The sequence below is a fragment of the Armigeres subalbatus genome, unplaced genomic scaffold, assembly GCF_024139115.2.
Source record: "Armigeres subalbatus isolate Guangzhou_Male unplaced genomic scaffold, GZ_Asu_2 Contig12, whole genome shotgun sequence".
In the NCBI taxonomy this organism is placed as follows: Eukaryota; Metazoa; Arthropoda; class Insecta; order Diptera; family Culicidae; genus Armigeres; species Armigeres subalbatus.
In genome coordinates this window covers 274213-285869 of record NW_026941956.1, presented here as the reverse complement: position 1 = coordinate 285869, position 11657 = coordinate 274213, and the positions used below count along the sequence as shown (strand labels likewise).

Genomic DNA, 11657 nt, shown 5'->3' with positions numbered 1-11657 from the left:
GTTACGTATTGGTTATCGGGCCTTTGCTGCCAGGTAGCGCAGCATCAGATGTTCTCGATCCACCAGACTGTAAGAAAGAAGAAACACAGAAGTTTAGATATCGCTTTGGTTTCAGGGACATAACGAAATCGGCAGACAGCAGTGTTTTAACGAAGAGTTTAAACGCAGGCTTAACTGGTATTCCGGATGGCATCGCGTATAGGTATGTGTCGGACTTGCATCTATTAACAAAAGCGGATTTATAGCCAACCAAGTAGAAAACGGTAATTTACAACATATGAATTCCACCTGACCGATTATAAGAGGCAATCGACAACCTTTGTTAGCAACACGGAGTTCGACGCAGAATCCTGTCCCATTGTATCCTATTGAAAATTGGATCATCAGACAATTATTTCACCTCTGTTCACAAGTATATATATATACCTCACATAAACCTTAATTTTATCATTTCTAAATTGTTATAATTTGTTGTTCCAGGAACTGGATCTCTAAAAGTCGAATCATTCATTCACTTCAAAGATCCGAATCATTTCGATGGTTCCGGTTCTGAACGCCCATATCTAATTCAATAACAGGAATGAAACGCTTTTGGTCCCATTTGTATAACACGGCAGGCGAAGTCCCGATAATAGAGGACAATGTTTTGGGAACCTGCCCAAAAATTCATATGCATATTTTTTTCACGATTTTCACAAATTTACTCGTGTTTTTCCTACTCGAAGATGTATTGTAAGGAATTAGTAAAGAACAAAAAAATCTTTTCAGCTAAAAAGTAATTCAAATACAAACACAATCATCATCGATATCGATTTATAAGAAACATTCCATAATCGAATGTTTTTTACAAGGAGTAATGCATTAGCCTGACCAGCACCTGCGTAGTAGTTGCAAGTCACCACATGGTGTGTACCTTACCACTGAACCCCTCCTTAGGCACAACACTAATCAACCTGATACCTGCTACCACATCCTACCTTGGCACAAGTAGATCACTCTACTCCGAAGCAGCCCACGCGCCCTCCCAGGACGATCTCCATGCACCTTGGGGGTTCTGGAACGTTATTATTATTATAATCTTTATTAAAGAGGTTTTTAGCCCAAGGCTAGTTCACCTCCGAGTTCTGGAACGTCATATTGTCAGCTTAAGAGTAGAACGTAGCCTGGCTGGAGATATGACCGGATTTACACCGTTACGCACTGGTTCAGAGTACGTGTCTAAGCGTAACGGACATAATCGAAATTATATAGACACTATAGGTTCCATAGACGAGCTGAGGCGAAGGCGAGTGTACAAACGAATCGTCAGTTAGTGTAGCTAACGAGCAGACGTCACTATTGCAACCCAAGCAACGCAGGCAGCGTGTGACGTCAAATCGAGGGTACACTGTGAAAAGTGGAAAACACACTAATCGAAATAACCCAACCATGCCTGCGCTCATCTATGGAACCATAGACCGACGAACCGACGTGTCACCCCATGAAAATAATTCAAATTTGTTGCCCGCGCCATGATGAAAAATCATCGAACACTACCGGCAATCCCCATAATGGCTCAAGTGAAGTTTCGAGCTCAGCCACAAACCACGTGTATTAAAATTGCAGCGGAGTTGTGTTAGCTCATTTGACAGGAGCGATCGCCCGCAAAAGCGAATGACCGTTAAAAAGTGCGGGACAATCAAAGAGGGCCAGTGACACGTCGGTTCGTCGGTGCCTATTGGCAGATAAAAGTGAGGTTAAAAACGAAGGATCATCATTCGATAAATTGATTATTGACACGTTCGGTGCACTGTCTCGTCGTTTAAAATGAGAAAATGTTTGATAATGAAACCTGCTTTGATTTTTTACAATTGAAGTGATGAGAGAGCGTAAATTTTGATTCCAGTTTTGAAATTTTTCGAAACCTAACCTCACTTTTAATTGCCAATAGTGTCTATAATCGAAATGTGTGAAATCGTGAACACTGTACAGTTTCGATTTCCTACGGGCAGTCTTCGTCATATTAATGGATTCGGTATAATGATCGGCGTTGGATCGACCGCTCTTCATGAAGTTTTTAATCACACGGAAGCATTGCGAAAAAGGGAGACCCAAGAAAGTTTACATACGAAAATGAAAAGTTTGTAGAGGTATGCATGAGCGTCACAGGAACAATTGTTCAATAGTTCGCAATGAAAATAAATTCTATCTATTCTCATTGATTTCAACAACAACGAACAATTTCCAATGGAATCGGGTCTTGGTCATATGTATACCGGAGTTCGTGGAGTATATTTGGATGTAAAAAAGGACATTCCACCGACGATTGAGGTCGGTAAAGAAAGGAAGAGGTTACAATGGTCTAGAACAAGTGTTTTCTAAGTGAAGCCCTGGTCAGGAAAGAATCTTGTCCTCAAAGCGTCCAAAATAATCATCAAAGGCAACAAACAGAGGTGAGCCGGGTTGTCGCAGGAACGCATATGAACCAGAAGCATGAGCATGAGCATGAGCATGATTGACGCCCACGGTTACTACTCCGTTATTGCCAGGTCAGTTGTAATTAACAGAGAACCAACAGAGAAGTTTGGGACTAACATCATCTTCAATGTAAGAACAAGTGACCCAAAATAAGCAATATCAGCGTCGGCCATGTCCGAATGCAGGTCAATTAAGGAAGGGGTAGAGAATTTGAGCATGATACTCGCTTTGATAGAAGTCCTGAGTCATCTGCACTTCACGAGAAATCACTGGATGTTGATATATGGGGTAGAGTGGTAGCAGGTTCGTTTTGGTAAACGGTTTGCCGTGTATGCGTGTAGTTTAATCGATGAAACAAAACTATAATTTAATATTAAAGGCCGCACAAAGAGAACAAAATTCGGTAACCGGCCGATCGTTCTGCTCACGCACAAAGCAGAACGTACTGATAACCGGCCGATCATGTCTGCTTACTGAAGAAAATAATGTCTGGACGCGATCTAAACTTTTACTTCTAATAATTTACTATCCGCATGCAACAGAACAAAATTGTGATCGGCTGATCGTTTTGCTCACTGCACAAATGATGTGTTCTGCAAAAGTCAGAAAGAAATTTCGAATACCACTGATCGTTCTCTTACTGACGAAATATGTCCCGATCGACTATCAAAACAAAAAGAACTAGCATTTATAACATTTTAAATGATGGAAAGAGAAAATATTTCATTATTTTGTTCATTAATTATATGTTATAAAATAGTGTCTCGTTTTCATCATACCCTGATTAATTCTGGCGATAAAACAAAAGACTGATGAGAAACGGTAGAGCTCAATAAACTTTCTGTGTGACTTCTAGCTAAAAATTCACGTCAATAAGTAGTTAAAATAAACTTGTGAGGTGGAAATTGAAAATATTATCGCATGGAAAATCAAAAGAATTTACCTTGAAAGCTGAGACTTATAAAAGGAGTTCAGTTGAAAAAGATTTGATCTCACCAAAACAGCAGACTGGAAGGGAAGCTTCTACAGATCAGTAAAGATGTTTTGCAAATGTCCATCGTCGAACATTGCACGTTGGCCAATCGACTGTAAACCCTTGAATACTGAACCAGAAGTGTTGCAGAAGTATTTGATCGAAGAGGAAGTCATTGATAGAACGGAAGCAGAAGAAGTTCTACTAATCGATGATGATACCAGATCGGAATCTGTGAACTGTTCAATGGCCACCTTGGTGGGGCATAGCAGACTACAGAACACAGCGTTGGTCTTGGCTATCGCGACCCCTCAGCAGAGGTGTACCACCTCTTGGACCGGTTACCGTCCCGTCGTACAAATAGTCGCCATCCTAGATCCGTCCGCCACCCTTTACCAACAGGGACGTTGTAGCGGGTTGACATGAGGGCGACATCGGTCCTGACTCCAGGACCGACGCACAGCAACTGCTGGGCAGTTGCACAGTGGTAAGATTCAGCTGTGTTACTTGCACGGCTTCTTCTTATTGTCTCCAATGGGACACGAAGTTCCACCCATGGCGGTTACAATAGCTTGCTTTGCTGGCGCAGATGAGGTACTTTGGTGCCTTTAGCGCATTCCTGCGCCTTGTGCCCTTCCTCACTAACGACGACACAGGTTGTACGGTCTGGGTCCTCGCAGTGTATGGACTTATGTCCAAACTCTAAGCACCGATAGCACCTGTCTCCTGAAGGCGGCTGGAGTTTGCTAACTGGGTATACTGACCAGCCGATATTCAACTTCCATCGCTCCATAACCTTTTTGGCTTGTCGCAACCGGTAACATAATAAGGTAGGCTACCTGCGTGTCAAAGGGACCGCCTCTTACGTGTACAGAGGTCTTTTAGACCACCGTACCGCACTGGTCTCTGATGGCAGAGACGACGTCGTCCGCGTTCGTAACCTCATCCAGTTGCTTGCACTGGAAGGTCACTTCCGCCCCCCACGACCTCACTTCAGCGCCGTCACCCAAGACCTCTGTCAGTCCCTGTAGTAGACCTGTAGTCAGTCCCACTAGCTTGCGCTCCACGTTTCAGAACCAAGATGATTTCACCGGTTTTGGTACGTCTGACGCTTCGCCATCTGACCCAGCGCGGAAAATTTTCAGCCACCGCATCGATTTACGGACTTCAGCGTACTTTGCCTTATCAGTTTCCACCAACGGCCTCCTCTCCCTACTTTCTTTGCGGGTCAAGATGTGTTCGACTTCCGCTTTGCCCTACTGACCAGCTGCCAGTGATTTTTGGTCCCTTGTGCCAATGGCACAGGCCAGCTGTATCCTCGGCCCGGCGACTGTGCCTGTCTGGTGCCTTTCGCCTTTTGGGCCGAAAAGTCACCCACTCCGGTCGACGCCCTCGGGCCTCTGCACCGATCTGCTCCGTCAGACGACGTTTGGCCTTTTATGGTCCACTGTCGTTTGCTTTGCTCTATTCACCAATCCTTTTTTTATATGATTACTGACACTATAACGAGTTACAGAAAAATCGATAAAAAAAATAAAAGGAGAATAATAGAAATAACAAAAAAATAATATAAAATAAAGTAAAATCTAACTTGACACAAACCACGCACTTCAACACCAAGGGACCAAAATTTCAAACTAAAAATTAGGATCCAACTATCAGGACAGAAAACATACATATTGAATTACAAGAAAACATTTCTTCCACTGAAAAATGTTTTCGAACATGTTAATAGCCAATCAAAGTAGCAGACTTTAGTATAAAAAGACTCCTAATCATTTTTTTTTTACAAATGTGCTCTATCGCACCCTATTTGGGTGAAAATGTATTGATGAATACGTAATTAAATACAGTTTTAATGATCTTTTTGTGATAATGTATTGCTTCGAAAATTTTAGTTTATATGAAATGTTTGTACTTTAAAAACAGTGAAATTGAAATGGTGTCGCGTTAGAAAATAGTCGTAATTGATACAGACAAAAGGTACAAAAATTGAAAAGTAAAATTTTGGATTTCTTAGTACTCGTCAAGAGTTTCTTTTCGTGTATTAAGATCCAAAATCGGACCATTTTCAATACAAAATATGGTGTCGCGTTACGCGAATTAAATGTGCTTCTGTAATAAGGGATAAAATGCTTTCGGTGCATTGATACAGTATCACAATGTTGGTTTTCTAAGCAATTTAGGGCTTGTACATGAATAGCGTAACAAAATTGGGTGTAACGGAATGTGTCATTTGGTAACTCTCCACACTACAAAAAATAGGTTACCATACAAAAATGTTACGGACTGGTGGGAAATTACAAATGTTTGGTGTTTGGTGTTTGGTCGTCCATTAATAAGTCACGTGAAACTGAGTTTTTTTTCGAATAAATTGTGAGGCTTTTAATCTCTCTCTTTCCACGTAAATCACCATGCCTCATAGAGTAAACGTAACTAAGAGTTTGCTGACGAACACGGTTTCCTTCACATGTCACGACCGTCAAACTTGTTTGTGGATGCCAAGTATGATTATAGTTATGTTTTCATAACAAGTTTTATCTTGATTTTTAAACATATTTTTAGCTTTCGGAACCGAAAGACTCTTGTTTTTTCTCCGTTTAATTTGATGATTTTAATATTTTAGTTAATTTTCCTTTCGTTCGCTCTTACTAGCTCGGCATTTTTATTTTTTTTAACCAAGATCGTCACAGCAAGTACGTCAGCGCTCAAAGAAGATGCCGTGAATATACGTCAATTTAGTCGATATTTCATCTTAAGAACTTTAACAGAGATTTTCACAGTCAATATCGGTGAAATAATTTAAGAGTGTTGGTCACCGGTAGTCAAAAATATAATGAATAACGCAGAGAAAAAACCGTTTCGTATAATGTACAGATTATAAACTCATTTTAATACACACCGTTAACATATACGTTACTATTCATTTACATTAAGACCATAATTGCTTTTCAGTGTTGGATTATGAACTACATTATTTTCACAACAAACCATATTGTTAAAGTTCAGAAAACAGTTGATGAATAATTATAAATAATCCGTCAATCAGAAGATTTCGACACTTTCCATTCCGTGCACCATATTTTTGTTGAAAAAAAAACAAGTTCAGTTCAAATAACCCGCGTGTGTTGTAGGGAATTAAGATTCCAACCGAATTAAATGATAAATGGTAAGTTTGATTTATTTGTATTTTTTATTCTCTTGCTGATTATTGCTTATTTTTTAAAGGCTAACTTGCAGAGCCTGACACAAACCCTATAAATTTCAAGTGGTCCTTACCGCTAAATTTCCGGTGGATTATGGTGCACAAATTCGTTAAGAGCCCCTTGCTGGTATTTGGACGATGATCAACCGCCCCTAACATGGGGAACAGACGCTGTTGTGAGCCGCTTCTAATAAGGAAAACAGACGCTCGATCATACAGGAGCATACCCATCACCCCCTCCTCGTTCAGCGTACGACCAAAGTTCTCTCCGGGATGGTTACCCGATCTTCCCTAAGGGTGCTCGTACCTCTACAAGCACCATGGGGCGGTAGGGATAGGAGTTGCTGAGTAAGAGGCTGAGGACCGCGAGATGGGGTCTATTTTATTCCTTCAGGTACGTGAAGTACCAATGGTACACTTTACCCAGCATTTGCCGTAATTTGCATTTAATTTTTCAATATTTTATACGTTTGGTTTAATTTCAGTGAACCAAAATGACAAAAGAAACTTTTGGCTACAAGGAAACACCCTTTGGTGAGCTCTTTGGTGTACGACACAAACGGAAGATCGGAAGGATCTGCAAATGCTGTCTAAAATACAGGTCAGATTCAAGAAAACCTGATGACGTTGCGTATTCAACCGACAGGATAGCGATTTTAGGCTTGCTTCCATGCCCAAGCCCAAGTTCTTTTTGCTTTCTAATATCTTTCATTCTATGTTTATATTTACAATAATCGTTAATATAAGTAGAGTGGGGCAAGAGTAGCACTTAGTTTTCAATCGATCATGTGGCCTATAGCAAGCTTGCATATCAAATCAGTGTCAATGATTCATATACTTTCCCTTATGTTACCCAGTGGAAAAATATTGAAACTATTGAGATTCGTTCTAGCGAGCTTTATTACAAGACATGAAAACGCACTCTTACCCCACCGGTGGGGTAAGAGTGCGCATCGGTGTAAGAGTACGCATTTATCCAATCATGTGCTTTAAGTATATATTAACACAAATAAGAGTTAATAACATTTAATTGATGTTTAATGAGCATATATTAGGAATGTTTAAAGATTACGTAACCTTAAAGGGAGGTCCTAAAATGTGCACTTTCATATGAAAACCATTGTTTTTTTATATACAAAAACTACAGAGGTAAAATATATATCATGTTTCGCGGTCATACAAAGGCATTTTCTTTAAAGAAAGTCCACCAATCACTTAACGTAAAATTTGGCTATTTCATCACCATCTCCTATCTTTACACTTGTTTGTATAAACTCTCAAAATTATATGGATCTCACACATCCGCAACCCTCCCAGCTTAACGTTGCGTAATTTATTAATGTTTCTTTTGTTTAAATGAAATTATCATTTAGATGAAATTGTGCTTTCGTGTACAACAAGTCCTAATACAATTCCATTTTTTCGCTTCAGTGCTTCGTTCGCAAAGTCCTTTCTAACACCGAATTACTTCAACTTTTCCTAAAAACTTGTGATAATTTCGAATTCTGTCCCTTTTCTTAGTTGTGGATCTTTACGCTTTGGAAGAAGTCTTATTTCGCCGGAGATACGGTTTGACATCATAACTTGAAGATTCATATGCGTACTCTTTCTGAGCGGTTCCTGCGTGCTTTACCCACAGTCCCAAAAATTATTCAAGTAATGGTTTTGACTTCTTGGAAAACCAACCGGATTGCTGTTCTGTACTCATAAAGTACTCTATATAATAGGTTATCGGAATGGTATAATGTTCACCTGATTCAACATATATATGATGATGAAATACTAGTTGCGAAACCCAATTATTTTTAGCAAAATGACCAAAAGTTATCTAATTCCATATCTCCCTTGTTGTTTATTCAAATCGTTTACAATTACATGATAATAGTTGGCTAGAATACCTGTCAAACTGATGCAGTGCTGCTAGTTTAGCATTTTTATTACTTCAAAAATCAAAGCTCTTATCCCACGCCTTTGCCCACTCTACTCTACAGGATTTGAAAGTAATCTGTAAGTAGGTTTTTAAGATTGTTAAATTGAAAGAAATTGAAAATAAAATTCTAAAGCAATAATTAAACGCAAGGTAACGTTGTCAAATTCTCCTGATATGCTCAATTATAACTCAAATAAGACTTATGGTTCGAATCTCCAAAAGTGGATCATATCTCAACATTATGTTGTATAATATGTTGAAAATTTGTTCGAGAAATGACCGATTTTTATAGTAACATAACTAACTGCCCTTTCCACATATTGTAATTTGAAATACCATCTATCGTGTTGTTTAAACAATCTGCAGTAGTGTAGACGTATTGTTGCGATAGATGATTCGTAATGTTGTGCGTAATATTATTGGAATTTGAATTATATAGGAGACAGTAATGTAATAGTCCAGAACTATGCGGGTAGCGTCTGGCAAAAAAAATCACCAAACCAATGCAAGAATAAGGGCCTATCGAAAAAGGTTAACAGAGAGTTGCTGAGTGATAAATTGAAAAAAAAAATCATTTTATGTTAATCGAGATAAACCAGCATTGGGCTGGATCGTTAATAAAGACATATTATATCAGGCATCCTAATGAACTTCGCTTTGACCTAAATGAATATACAATAATAAGACAATTATTTTACAGGAATAAACACTATTTTCAAAATTGAGTATTTATTTTCTGAGAAAATGTTGATGATAGCGAGGATTGAAAATGTGTTAAAGTAGTGCACTCCAGACACGACGCATACGTTCTTGATAAACATTGGTTTGAGACATGAGACGTATTCCAATCTTTTCGAAATAAATAAAAGTTGAAAACAGACAATGTTCCAGTAGAAACGTAGAATAAAAACGACAGAAATATTCCTTTTAACATTGCTGAACTTCTCCCATCATCACTTCAAATGGTTAACAGAAAAAAGGCAATATAGAACTTTTCGTGTAAACAAACTCACTTAGGGGATCGAGTCTGACCACGTACTTAAAAACCGATCCGGGTCATACTTGGGTGTGACTAATATAAAATAGGAAGACCCATTCCATTTAATTTGTTTCTTAAAACTGAATATGTGATACGAATGGAATTGGTTCAGTTCTATATTTGTGCCGGTTAGTCCCGTTAGTAACCACCAACTCGAACTACATTCAACGATAGATAATGTGATAATATTCTGTGTCGAATATAACATGTCGCATCGAAATCGGCTGAAATTCGTATTCTATCAACGATAAACACGTTTGCGTAACGCGACACCATTTGCAGGAGACTGTTTGTCGATCAGCGTAACGCGGCGGTGTTCATATCAATTCAGTTATTTTCATTATAATTTCCGTTTTTCCTGCGATTTTAATTCACAGCCTCATTTCTGTTGATGTATACGAGAAATGCTTAGAATAAATCGAGACCTCAAACCGTATACCAGAGCTGAAAACGCAATTGCATTTCAAAATGCGAAAAAGGGCAATTCAGCGATGGTGTCGCGTTACGAAATGCAGCGCGCTATATTTATCATATTCAGCGAAAATCTCAAAATGAATATTCTATCAGAAAGGAAATTTAGTGAGGATAATTTTACACCTGTTTAATCATATGTCCCCGAGGCTAATTTTCGAATGCAGACCTAATTTCTCGCTGAAAGTCGGCTCCTCATGGTGTCGCGTTACGCTGGAATGTGTCACTTGCATACAACTTGCTTTTCGGAGCGGTGATAAGTCAGTGGTTTTCATCTTTCGATAAAGGCCTCAGGAAGTGGATTCCTCATAAAGGCCGAATGAGATGATCTACTTCGTGTTCGTAAAGCGGTTGTTGGACAGACTGCCATAGCTGATTCTTTCATAGTTTGACTATCAAAGCGTTAATAGCTCTGGTAGCAAATGAGTCGTGCAGGTTATAAGCCAGAGCTTGAGAAGCCATCGCGGTAAATATACCAGATGCGCTTCACGGCAAGTAATAGCTTGCCTGGCGCTATAGTGGAGTGTATGCAAACCAGATGATCGTCTACTCCGTTTCAACCCACAATCTAAGATCTAAAACTCGGACGTTGCTCAAATTAGACGTTTGAACGATCTTTAACTAACTATATTATTTTGTATATCTCGATGTCTAATAAGAATATCATAAAGATCCACCAGACGTTACCTTCTTGTGCAAATTTGGGGATCTTTCAAGCATTATTATTGAACTTACCTAACACATGAAAATTGATCCAACCATAGAAAATCTCCTTTTTCCGCTTTCTTAAATGTGCATGTTGAACATTTTTCCAGATTCCAATGTTGACATTGCTGCATCGTATTGATCATGATATTTTCTGCTTTCAACCAATCAGACGGCAGGTGTCACCCCATCGCAACGTAGTTCCCATTCCTAGCAGTTGATCACCTGATCGAGACAAAGTTCAGATAATTCTGGTGCCGTTTGATGCCGACATGGACGATTGTGTCACCACGCTGATCGCCAGCAGGCACCATTTTCCTTGTGATCTCACGGCGATACTACTCCTTATCTCGCCTGCAATTAGTTAAGAACAAATAAATTCAACAGCTCACAGTTCAAGCGCATCACCTGTGATTACCACCAATCAACTGCCCTCGGAAGATTGTCCGAATTTGAAGGTCCCGTTTGGGCGGGAGAGATTATATCGTTTTTCATTTCTCGCTTTAGATTCTATGAGGAACTTATCCAGAATATTAACAAAATGTTGCCAGTTTTTCAGAAACAGTTTTATGCTTTAGGTCAGCCAAGTTCATGTAGAAACCTCTGATCGGTCAAATCTGCGTACTGGTGATGCCGTAGATGGCCGATATCATTTGCGAGCGACTGCATTCAGGGTTATTTTATTCAGCGACGATCGGAAAATTTTAACCGGTGATCATACTCACGGACGTTGTAACGGTACGGTTTGTCGTACAGTTTGGAAAGTGTCGAACTTCTTACGGGCTTCGATTACGGAGTTTGGTTGCAGGTTGAATGGTATCATGAGGAAACAGAGTGTCACTAGATAAGGATATATCATTTCAATCACTTCAGACAT

The 11657-nt window shown here is 39.4% G+C and overlaps 1 pseudogene; it reads right to left on the bottom strand.

Moving 5' to 3' along the window:
• Positions 1-12: 12 nt before the first annotated feature.
• On the bottom strand, positions 13-11657 carry LOC134202369 (uncharacterized; annotated as a pseudogene).